The sequence below is a fragment of the Bacillus rossius genome, chromosome 1, assembly GCF_032445375.1.
Source record: "Bacillus rossius redtenbacheri isolate Brsri chromosome 1, Brsri_v3, whole genome shotgun sequence".
NCBI classification, from domain to species: domain Eukaryota; kingdom Metazoa; phylum Arthropoda; class Insecta; order Phasmatodea; family Bacillidae; genus Bacillus; species Bacillus rossius.
This window is the reverse complement of record NC_086330.1, coordinates 174,380,077-174,392,563: the sequence shown is the minus strand read 5'-3', so window position 1 is coordinate 174,392,563 and position 12,487 is coordinate 174,380,077.

Sequence of the window (12,487 nt, the reverse complement as noted above, 5' to 3'; positions counted from 1 at the left end):
GGGCCTTGTTTCTCCAATCGTTTGATTTTGAGGTAGAGCATGTCCCCGGCACCGAAAATCAGCTGCCCGACCTGTTATCACGAGAACCCGACCAGAACACCGAACTGCGGGACGACGACGACTGGGACGCCATGCTACCCCCAGTCACGCCAAACCCACCCGAACACGGTGACACTACATGTAGCCAACTCACGGCCGAAGTCCAGGACGAGGAATGACCGCCCAACACAGCCGCCGACCTGTATCGGCGCGTATGCCAGGCCCAGGAGACGTCAGCCGACGCCGACCGCCGACGTCGACAGATCCCAGCGGCCAAGCACGGTACCTGGCGTGTGCAGGACGGCGTAGTCATGACGCGGACCCCAGGCAACCACGGCGACTGGCGAACCTACGTCCCCACGGAGGCGCGAGAAGCCACATTGCGGTTCCACCACGACCACGACCTCGCGGGGCACCCCGGGACGGACCAGACCCGCCGCGAAGTGGGCCGACACTACCACTGGCCAGGTCTAACCCACGACGTCCGTGAGTACGTACGCGAGTGCGAGGTCTGCCAGAGACGAAAGGCACGCCGACGGGACGGGGAGGAGCAACAACGGCCTAGGGAGCCCACCACCGCCTTCCAGACCATTGCACTGGACGTGATGGGCCCCTATCCCCGCACGCCCCGCGGGAAACGCTTCCTGCTTGTCGTGACGGACTTGTTCACGCGGTGGACCGAAGCGTACCCGTGCAGCAACATCAGGACCACCACTCTACTTCACATCCTGACCAACGAGTTTATGTCACGTTGGGGCTACCCCCAGTCCATATTAACAGACAATGCCAGCCAGTTCCTGGGCCGTCAGTGGAAGGCCTGGTACACCGACCACGAGGTCGAACACCACTCGATGCCAGCCTACCACCCGAGGGCAAACCCCACCGAACGAAGGAACCAGGAGCTGAAGGCGCAACCGCGCATACGACTGGGGGCGGACCACACTCAGTGGGATACCCATGTGCCAGACGCACTGTTCTGCATCCGGAGACGCACCAACGCCGCCACCGGCCGCACACCGGCAGAGATGGTGCAGGGGCACAACCTGCCACTGCCAGGGGAATGGACCACACACGGACCACCCCACCCGGCGGAAGACACAGCCGACCGCGATCGGCGGCGCACCGCCGAACACGACGAGGCTCGACAACGTCAGAGGCGATACGCCCAGGAAATAACACCCACGACCGAACACCCCCCGCCTGCGGTGCGGGTAGGCGACCAGGTGTTTGTCCGCGTGCACCCCCTCTCCAACGCGCCCCGCAACTATTACGCTGGACTCGCCCCAAGGTGGTGCGTCCCCCACCCCGTACGCCGACGGCTCGGGAGGACCACTTTCCTAGTACGCACCGGCGGGAGACGGGACAGGAAGGTACACCGCGACGATCTGCGGCTGGCCCACCTACCCGGGGAGAACTCCCCCGACGAGGAGGTAGCACCCACACCGGACACCGAGGGAGCACCTGAGGGGGACACGCCCACCGAGACCACCCCGGCACGAAGCCCAACTGGTCAGAGCCAACCACGGACGCTCGTTTACGAGGACACGACGGCCACACCGGCACCAGAGGTAGCCGACGAGCCCAGCGGGACACCTACCCGCGAAGACGAGCCCCAAGGACCCCTCATCGAGTGGCCTCCGGACACTGACGATCCCACGACTACACCGAGACTGCCAGAGGACGGCATCGAGACACTCTCGATCACCGAGCTCCCGGACCCCCTCAGCACCCCGACAGAGGACGGCGAGGCTGAGACCATCCCCGTGGTGACGGAACCAGACGACGAGACCACTGACCTGGGGCCGCCTGGCATCCCAGAGCGGGAGAGACGTCCGTACCACACTACGCCGCGTTCAGCCCCGGACGACCTACGGCCAGACGCTGCCACATCGCCCCAGGAGCCCCCGGGCCCAGGAGACGCCCCAGGGAACCTCCCCCCGAGGAACCGCCGGCCACCCAGGTACCTGGACGACTACGTACGGGGGAAGGCGCCACTGGCCTCCGCCAACGTCCCACCACCCGGACTCACGACGCGGAACGCACCAGGTCCAGAGCGCGGGCCCTACCAGCTGCCGGACCACCTCGGGCACTCGACGCGGGACCACCCAGGTCCAGAACGCAGGCCCTACCAGCTGCCGGACCACCTCGGGCACTCGACGCGGGTCCACCCAGGTCCAGAACGCGGGCCCTACCAGCTGCCGGACCACCTCGAGCACTCGACGCGGGACCACCCAGGTCCAGAACGCGGGCCCTACCAGCTGCCGGACCACCTCGGGCACTCGACGCGGGACGCACCAGGTCCAGAGCGCGGGCCCTATCAGCTGCCGGACCACGCCGACGAGCCAACACCCGGCTGTTCGACGTGGGACGACCTGGATCCAGTACGCAGGCCCTACCAGCTGCGGCCGCCGCGAGCACCACCAGGCTGGAGCTGCTGCCGAAGCTAGGGGCGCCCCCACGTAGCGGGGTCACTAGCGGCGCAAGGTCGGGCTTCTCGAGGGGGGGGGCGTTTGACGTCGTCCGACCGAAGGCCACCCTAAAGCCCGACCTGCAACCGCCAGTATTCACCCCGCTAACGGAACGCGCCCCTAGCCATGGCCCACCCGAGTCAGGCGAGCCACCAACAACTAAGGTAGAACCCGGCCTCCCCCAAATAAACAGACTTCAATCAACCACGTTATAAAAACAAACACTAATTATTAAACTATATTACGTAGTAATTTAAAGTCGGTTGACGGAAGTGCGACGTAGGAGTGCCTGGGCACTCACGTGTGTAACTACAGCAATACGCGTGTGAGTGTTCCCCTGGCGGCCTTCTGCCTGAATCAATCAACCAGACCTTATGACATAATTATTCAAACCTTGTGTTGCGTCATTAACCCCACCAGAGCAATCTGACAAGAGACGAACAGTCGCTGGTGTGACGTAAAACATTCAAACATAATAATTCTTAAATATAATAACTTTCAATTCATAGAAGGGACAAATGACCTTAATTCAGCCTTTATAATTAATATAAGAATTTAGCATCATTAAATTCTCTTATTAACTTATCAGATCAGAAATTAACGTAATGAGGTCAACCCTGGCGCGAGGGCCACCGAGCCTCGGCCGGACGCCATGACATGACGCCAGTTCAACGCGACTCGTGGACCGGGGCGGACGCACATCCCACGGAGAGACATCATCCTTTGTCCACACCGAGTTCACTTCTGGTAAATATAGTCATTCTTCAAACCCTTTTAATAATCTCTCCGTGTGTACCCGGTCCAGCTTTTCGGTCCAGGACCTAATCCGGCCGCATAAATATCACACCCCCCCCTGCACCACACTTGGTCCGCGGGGTAGGTGTATTATCCGGTACGGGCCGACTCCCGAGGACAGAACTTTTGTTAATCTCAGTCGCTCCGGCGCTGACACTCCCCGTAAGGGAACTCTTGAGCGAATTTAGCTGCGATCCGCGCTCCACTGCCGTGGACGCGAGCACCGCCTCAATACGCAGATTTACGGGATTGGCCGCCTCCAATCACCCTCACCCCTCGTTGAGTAACCAGGCTCAGAAACGCCTAGGGACATGATAAGATGGAATAATTAGTGACTTTGTAACATTTCTTTGTAACCTTGTGCAACGCACCCTCGTGTAACATTTTCTTTTGTAAACTTGTGCAACGCAACCTCGAGTAACAATTCTTTTGTAAACTTGTGCAACGCAACCTCGTGTAACAATTCTTTTGTAAACTTGTGCAACGCAACCTGGTGTAACAATTCTTTTGTAAACTTGTTCGACGCACCTCTCCACGTAACATTTGTAAACTTGTATAACGCAACCTATGTAACATTCCTTTTGTAAACTTGTGCTACGGTAATTCGGTAACTCTCAGACTCAGTTGCATGTAATTGTGTAATTTGTATCTTGTAACGTCACCTATTGTACGACGTGGCGTGTAACCAGCAACGTTACACCAGAGCCACGGTCGACTGAATAAATGACGCACGTCATTTATTATCTCACTTCAGCGTACGCTTCTTTAAACCTGCTATTCCCAACCCCCGCCGAGTAGGGAAGTCCTCAAACCCACGCAACACCGCCGACGGTCCTAGTGGGCCACGCAGGGCAATCGACCCCACGACCCAACTACCGACTAGCACCAGAACTAGTCTGGCGCCCACCCGGACTCATTACATTTGCAACAGCCACTCCCGCAAGGAACCGCACCGGGACTCGAGCCCGAGACCCCGGACGACGGCAAGTATAAGAAATTTGATGTTTGCTCAAATGCTATGTAGTGACAAGAAACGATAAATACTGAATTATGTATATTTAGATACCAACCATACAATGATAACAATTTAAATACGAAACATATAAAAAAAATCCTCGGGTATGTCGTATATCTAGAACCATACTGTCACCACTAGTTGCCAACCTTTATAATGAAATTGTCTAATTAAAAATAGCTAGCCCTATTAATAAATATCATTGAAAGTAGTTACAACAAAATAACAAGACGAACGAATAGAGATTCAAAATGTGCAATGCACGATACATGACTTAATATTTCCACTGATCTGGCGACACTGAAATAACAATACTCGGTCTGTAAGGCGTACGTTCACACCCCCTCCACTTTTGAATATCGTAAAAGGGAAGCGAAGGCTAATTATCAGCCGCTGACTACAGTCACGTAAATTGAGAAGGTTGAGAGGAAGTTTAGGGTAGATATACATAGCGACCTATACTTTCAATTCCTTTAATATATAATAATAATAATGGTAATATAAACATAAAACAAAAAAAGTACAACTGTATGTACTTTTCACCACCCTTCCCCAGAGATATATCAGAGGAAAACGACACTCAGAGCAAAGCCTTGTTGTCGCGGTATCTGTGATAACTGTAACCTGAAGCAAACACTAATCAGCATTGCCGGCTGGCAAGTGTCAGGTAATGTGAACCACATATTGCCAACCCGATTATCTGACACTCGTCCCCTGCATGTTGCGGGTAATGCATATAAAAGAGGTTCTAATAAACATTAGGGATGTACAACTTAATTTCGAACACCTTACATGACAGGTGCCAGGGTGAGGGCAGACGCGGGGCCCCACTAGGCGCGGGGCCCTGGGCGATTGCCCGAGTCGCCCGGCCCTGGATCCGCCCCTGCAGAAAACTATTCGTGTATCAAAGAAATATTCTTTCATATTCAAAGAACTGAAGGTGGCTGATTACATAAAATTATGACTTGTTTTACCTGCATTTGTATAATGTTGAGAAATAAAATAAATATTTTAAATTACAAAACTGTAATGTGTTATTTATTGTATTCTGGTTTCTAAATAAGCCTGTGTTCTCGCTACTGTGTGTGTGTTCATTCCTTGTCTACGTGTGTTTATTCCGTTTCCGGTGTGTTCTGTTTGTTCTTTCCGTTTCCTTTCTGTTCAGTGCGTTCTTTTGTTGAATGTGTGACGTTTCGCTAAATGCGCGTATTCAAATCTGTAGTAACTCTGAGTGTTTACTAGTCCAAAACCTCTTTGTCTTGATAAATCTTTTTTCAGGGATTCTTGGTCCTGTTGTAAGAGTAAAACATGTTACGTTGGTTTAATTGAATATAATTAGCTGACGTCGAAGAAGCTCATGTGGTTCGAAAAAGACTGGTCTATATGTCTGACATTGTTCATGACCCGGTCTTGCGGTCCGAATACGCTTAGTCTATATGTATGTATGGTTTTGTACATGAATGTTTTAGAGGTTATTCTAAGTATCGAAAAACTAGACTTTCATGTTAGGCTTATCGGCAACGTATTTAATTCGTCCAACACTGTCGTATATTGTCTTGAGTTGTTTTTCGTAGAGAATGATTTAATAAACTCCAGGAAAGGTAATGGAAAACAGAATATTAAATTTATTTAATACTAGCTGCCCGACCCGGCTTCGCACGGCTATACTAATGGAAAAAAAATTAAGCCACATCTCCCATTTACAGTGATGGTAAATTAAAAAAAAAATTCAGTGACAATTTATTGCAATGCTGTATAATGTACCGGAGAGAAAATAAATAGCACTGATGGTTTCCCGACTCGTGCACGCAACGTACAACTGATGTAGGGGAGAGGCGGCTAGTATGGCCCACTTAAGTAAAAATGACAATAACATAATAAATTACAGAAATAATTGTGCAACACTCTGTAACAAGAATACGTGACACATTTACTTTACAACTATGATGAAACATAAACTCAAATTAATAAAATATTACATATTTTGTATCATTTCATGAATGTATGCATTCACCATTAAGCGGTTAATGTAGGGTAGTATGGCCCATACCATAAAGCCATACCATATTAATGGAATAAAACCCATTCAACCCGTACTTCGCTACGGCAGTCTACAGGCAGATCACTCTTGCGCCGCTCATTATACATGCCCCTCCTTGTGGGTACGCCACTGCCGCGCGATGCCCGTTGCCATGGAGACGCAGAAGGCATGAACAATGCAAAATCCTGTTCTCATGCAGACAAAGTACCCACTGTTGCCTGGTTTTAACCACCCATGGGATCTAATTTTCGGACATTACTGTGAAGTTTCAAACATTTGTTTAAGAATATGGTGTAACTTCTGATCGTGTGATGGTGTAGTGTGTGGTGTATATTTAGTTGTTATGTATTGCAATTCATTGTGTTGTGTGAGTGATACTTTACCTTGCAAGTCGGCATGAAGCTGCCTTCTCGAATGATATTAGCTCCAAAGGAAGTCATGCGAAAGCAGTTATTGTATTCAAGGATGTGTTGAAGAAAATGGCTGGAATCGGGATCACTTCCATCGAACAATGGTTTCAGTGGCTGTGGTGGTGTAAGTAATGGATCCAGTTTGACTTTTCCACTTGCGCAGCACAATCCAGCCGTTTCTCTTTTGAACTTTAACGCATTGCAATATCGGCATATAGTCGTCATTGGTCCAATATCTAAATTTTCATCATCACTGTAGTTCGCAAGAGGGATCATATTGGAATGCCAAGCGATTGTATGATGCCAATGATCTTCGTGTGCTCACGCGTTGTCTCAATTGGGCATTTTCTCTTATTATATTTTGTCTTTCTTCGCTTAAGTTCTGTGAATACACTTGTTGCTGGCTTGCATGTCTTGTGCGGCGGCCGATGTTGGCACGTCGTCCTCTAGGCATTTTGGGCTATGGACAGAGTGGTGAATTTAACCTCAAATGCACGATCCACATAATTTACACAGTTCAACTTACGACCTTAAAGACAAATGCCTGCTGTTGAAATTGAATAAAAATTTGCACAATATACGTTATATGTTTTTTTTACTTTTTTTTCACAATTTCACAGTAAACACAATACCGGTTTGTCACATGAAATTAACTGAGCAAAGAACAATGAGTAGTTGATTTGATGGTTTCCAATTGAAATGTTAAGAAACGAATAACTTATTTTTTTTTCTTTTTTTTCACAATTTCACAGTAAACACAATACCGGTTTGTCACATGAAATTAACTGAGCAGAGAACAATGAGTAGTTGATTTGATGGTTTCCAATTGAAATGTTAGGAAACGAATAACTTTTTTTTCTTTTTTTTCACAATTTCACAGTGAACACAATACCGGTTTGTCACATGAAATTAACTGAGCAGAGAACAATGAGTAGCTGTCAAACAATGTATCACGCACCGGCGCCATCTACTTAAAATGTTGGTTTGTCCTGAATTTTTCCTGAATTTAGAGGTGGGTCGAAAAGTATCAACCTTATACTTTGTAACTGATACGCACCTGTATCAGGAACGGCAAACGAGTACACTTGAAAAGTATCAGAGACTTTAATATCAGTTCAGAATTCACCTGGAACACCACGGCCAATGAGCGCAGTACCCGATCGCAGATGACGGTCACTTGGGCGGAGCTTGTGAAAGGGGAGGGAGCAGGAACGACGAATAAGGGATAAAGAAGGGAAAGAATGTAGGGGAGGAAGCGCAAGGGAAGGCGTTGAAGCCTTGAAGGAGAGGCGCAAAGCGATATTGTTACAAGCAGGGCTGCCACTCATGGGTTTTTCCACCCAGATCTGGGTTTTTCCAATGGTGTTTGGGTTTCTGGGTTTTTAAATAATGAATTCCAACAATTCTAGGTTTTTTATAATTTTAATTATTTTTATACCTAAAACAATAATAAAGGTAGTAGCTACTGTATCTGTTGCAATATCTGTTTGATAAATGCAAACAAGTCTATGTGTTTCACACACAAAAATACATATAAACACAAAACTAGTTTTCAAGAAGCTAAGTCGAATATTAAATTAGACACATTCTTCAAAGAGGCTTGCAGAACACAAAACCAATGCAACAATTAACCTTCAAACCAATCTTGTAGAATCAGACTCTGAATAAAGACTAACGTACATGATGCAGTTTTATAAAAAACAATTACCGGTTTAAATAATGCAGTGATGGTGTTTGTTTTGTCATGTATATATTTGTACGTTTTTTTATGATATGTGCTGGTCCAAGAATTACTTATACAGCCATTTTGCTGCAGTGTAATTTTCTTGTATTGGTTGTATTTAACAGTTTTCAGTCTTGTAAGGTAATTAATTGTTTTATATTAAAACCAGTTATGTTTATATTTTTGAATTAGTACGCAAACATTTTCAACGATAGCATTTTAGACGCATCTGGGTTTTTTACCCATGTGTCTGGTTTTTTTTGTAGGTTATCTAGGTTTTTTATGAATATCAGAGTGGCAGCCCTGGTTACAAGTCGTTTTGTTTATTGTCCTACTTCAAAGTACGCTCAGTGCGCAGTGCGTGCACCGTCTCGTTCAATAATAAAACTAATGAAATTTTAATATTAAAAAGTACATTAATACAAGATATAATATTTATATTTGTGCACCTAACAGCTATGAAAATGCAAATAAATTCTCAGTTGACACTAATAACAGATGTAATCAACATATGGACTTTCTTTTTTCGAAAACAATTGGTAACTAGTGTTTTTATACATTAAAAATTCACGATTTTATCAAAAATAAAAAATAAAAAAACAGATAGGTACATTAGTGAGTATACTATATCAATGTTTACGTTTCAAATGTTTCTTCCGATTAGTCGATGATTTATTACTCAGTTTTTGTTTACACAAATTACAATTAGCAAACTCATTATTTTCCGTGAAAAAATTCCACACAAATGAAGTCTTTTTCGTGCACTTATCCATTCCTTATTTCACTATAATGATACTAACTACAAAGCTTGACAGCCCGCAACATGGTGATACACGGCCAGGACGAACTGCAGTGAATGTTGAACTGATTGATACTGGTTGTATCAGGCGGGCATGAGAGTATCAGAGGTAGAGAATTACCAGGCGTGATAAATAATGTATCAGATTCTCCTTCCGGTCGCACGGTCTGCGTACGCGGAGCTTTGTTGCCTCCTGGGACCGTCTGATACAGAAGTATCAGAGACTTGTAACATGGTACAATGCTGTATCAGTATCAGGTTGGAACAGATACCGAAAATTGCTGTAACAACCTACCTCTACCTGAATTTTCTTTGCTATAAACCTCACGGAGCCCGAGACCTTTCCAACGACTGCAAAACCGTGGAAATCGGTTCGTGCGTTCTGGAGTTATAGCGTCAGGAAGGAAACCCCGACTTATTTTTATATAGTAGATTAAGGTACACTTGTCACTGGTCAAGAATCCAACCGAGGACACGACTCCATCGATTCAATATGTTGAGGGCTGCGCGCACATTCCCGGTGATTTTAAGATGTTAAGTATGGGCGCCACCACGTGTAGGGGCACGTGGACCCGGCGGAGTCTCTCGCTCAGGGCGTGACGTAGCCCAAGTGAGGACGAGTTACCAGCCCTTTCTACCCTACCTATCCAGACCTGGCCCGCTCTAGGCGTCGGGCACGCCACACTCCTAGGCTAAGTCACTCACCACGTGGTTAAATAAAAATACTCAATTTATATTCATTCCCAGATTTAATTTCACTAACACGTTATCTCCACGTCCGTTACACGTTTCACGGTAGAAAAAGCCTGAGGCACGAATCGACTTAGGTGAAGGCATGGTCCACACACGTGGCCATGCTACAAAATTTACTTATTACACGATTGCTGAAAACTCGACTGAGACAATTAATTAATTAAACAGCCCGCTGACCGAGAGCTGCCCCGAGGATGACGAACGAAAGCGATTTAAAAAGAATTAACGATACAGAAATTACTTGGTCAGTGATGAACAAAGGTTGAGGTCCCCGGGGTGCTGGCGCGTCTGCTCTCGGTCAGTGATGAAGATGGACTGCCGTGAGCTCATCGCTCGCAGGTGGCAACATGGCGCCCTTCGCGCCATCACAATTACCGTTACTATATCCTACGATTCCGTGCCCCGGCGAAAGTTAAGCAATTACAAATCAACATTAAAAAATATATAAAAATTACTGATAGTCTAAAGTTTGTTAATAGTTACTTAATTAATGATAATTTATTTAAAACGTTCCTACTCTCGTCCAAGTCCGTGCCTGTTCGGGTCCGCCCGGGCAACGTCTGTGGTTATTTCAAGTAACATATTTAAATTAAAGAAACACAAGTAAACTGCACAACACTGGGCAAAGATGAATGAGAACAAACAAAAAGGTTTACAATTAATATTAAATGTAGCAATTTTAGGGGTCGCCGCACTGCTTCTAAGCGCCCTCTTGTGGGCTAGACACACACGCACACACGCACGCACGAGCGGGAGGTTTGAATAGGGATGGTGGTTGGGCGGTGTCGTATCGGGCTCAAAGGGGCCGCAGGCCCGGACGACGTCAATGTAAATTAATGATAGATTTTTTCGGTAAATTTTTGAATTTTTCCGAATTTCTAGGTCATTAAAGACACCTTTCCAAGATGGCAGTCATAATGGCTTACTGGAGGCTGGCAGTAGAGGATTTTAAGCCTCTTTTAAGATTTTGAACATGATTTATTGAAATTATTATTTTGTGGACTACATAAAATTAGAATTTTTTTGTATCGACCAGGAATCAAACAATCAACAGGAATCAATCGAACTAATCAGTATAGGCTATTGATTGGAAATTTATTTATTGAATTTTGGAATTTTTTCGTAATTTCTATCTGAATAATTACATAATTCCAAGGTGGCACCCAAATTTCAAGATGGTGTGTGTCTCAGTAATAATAAATGATTACTGCACTCTAGCGGGTGAAACTTAAACTAATGTGATGGTATTTTCTCTATCAGACGAGTACACACACAAGATGGCGTCCTCCTGCAGACAGAAACAAAATGGCGGACATGACATCATTACAGCTGATGATATATACCTTGGCATTGGTAGTGGGTGGTCAGTCTGCAGCTGGCTTTTATTTTTGCTGTTACCAGGTTCGAACCAAGGACTTTAAGGTGTAAGTGCATTTTTTTAATATTATTTTATTAAAATTTGATTAATAAAATTTTATTATAATTTTTGATTTTTTTTTTCAAATTTCTAGCATAAAAATTACTGTTTTTCAAGATAGCGGCTGTAACGAAAAGTGCAACTTTCTATAATCCATTATGTCGGTCGTAACGAATAGTGTAACAATGACATCATACTCAACCAAGATGGCAGGCGTAATGAAACATGCAACATTTATAGAATCCATAATGGCGGTCGTAACGATATTTGCAAAGATATTTTTTTAATAACTTTTTATTTAAATTTATTTTATAAATTGTTTTATGAATTTTAAAGGTTTTCTTTAATTTCTAGCATACAAATTACGGATTTTCTAGATGGCAGACATGATTTCGTACTAGCTGCCGATATATAGTCTATACCTTGACATAAATGGTGGGAGGTCAGTCTGCCGGCAGTTTCCCTGGAGGAAGGATCGATCGCCATTTTTTTATTTTTTTCCTTCACTGGATTCGAACCGAGGACTCCGAGCTCCATGTCGTAAGTGTATGTTTTCGAATTTTTTAATTAAAATTTTATTAATTAAATTTTTATAAATTTTAAAATTATATAAAATCATATAAAATAAAGATTCTCAAGATGGCGGACATAACGGAAATTGCAAGTGATGTTATAATTCAAAATGGTTGCCATGGCATCCTAATTTTCAAGGTCATGACCTCAGCGGCTTAGAGCGGCTAGCTCTTAGGACTTATAAGCAGCTGTCAGGATTTTGTGTTCCTTCTAAGGCAAAAAGACTTTTGAGGTTTTTCTAAATCCTAATATTTGAATTTAAATTTTTTTGAGATTTATTGACGTAATTTTTTCCCCATAAAACTGGAAAATTTGGCCAATTTAGGTGCATTTTGGTCAAATTTTGAAGGTAAAGGTCACGGTCAAGGTCATCCAAGATGGCCACCGTGACGTCAGAGCAATCGGTCATTGAACCCATCCACAATCCACACCCTGAAACCTGGTGCCGGACCGG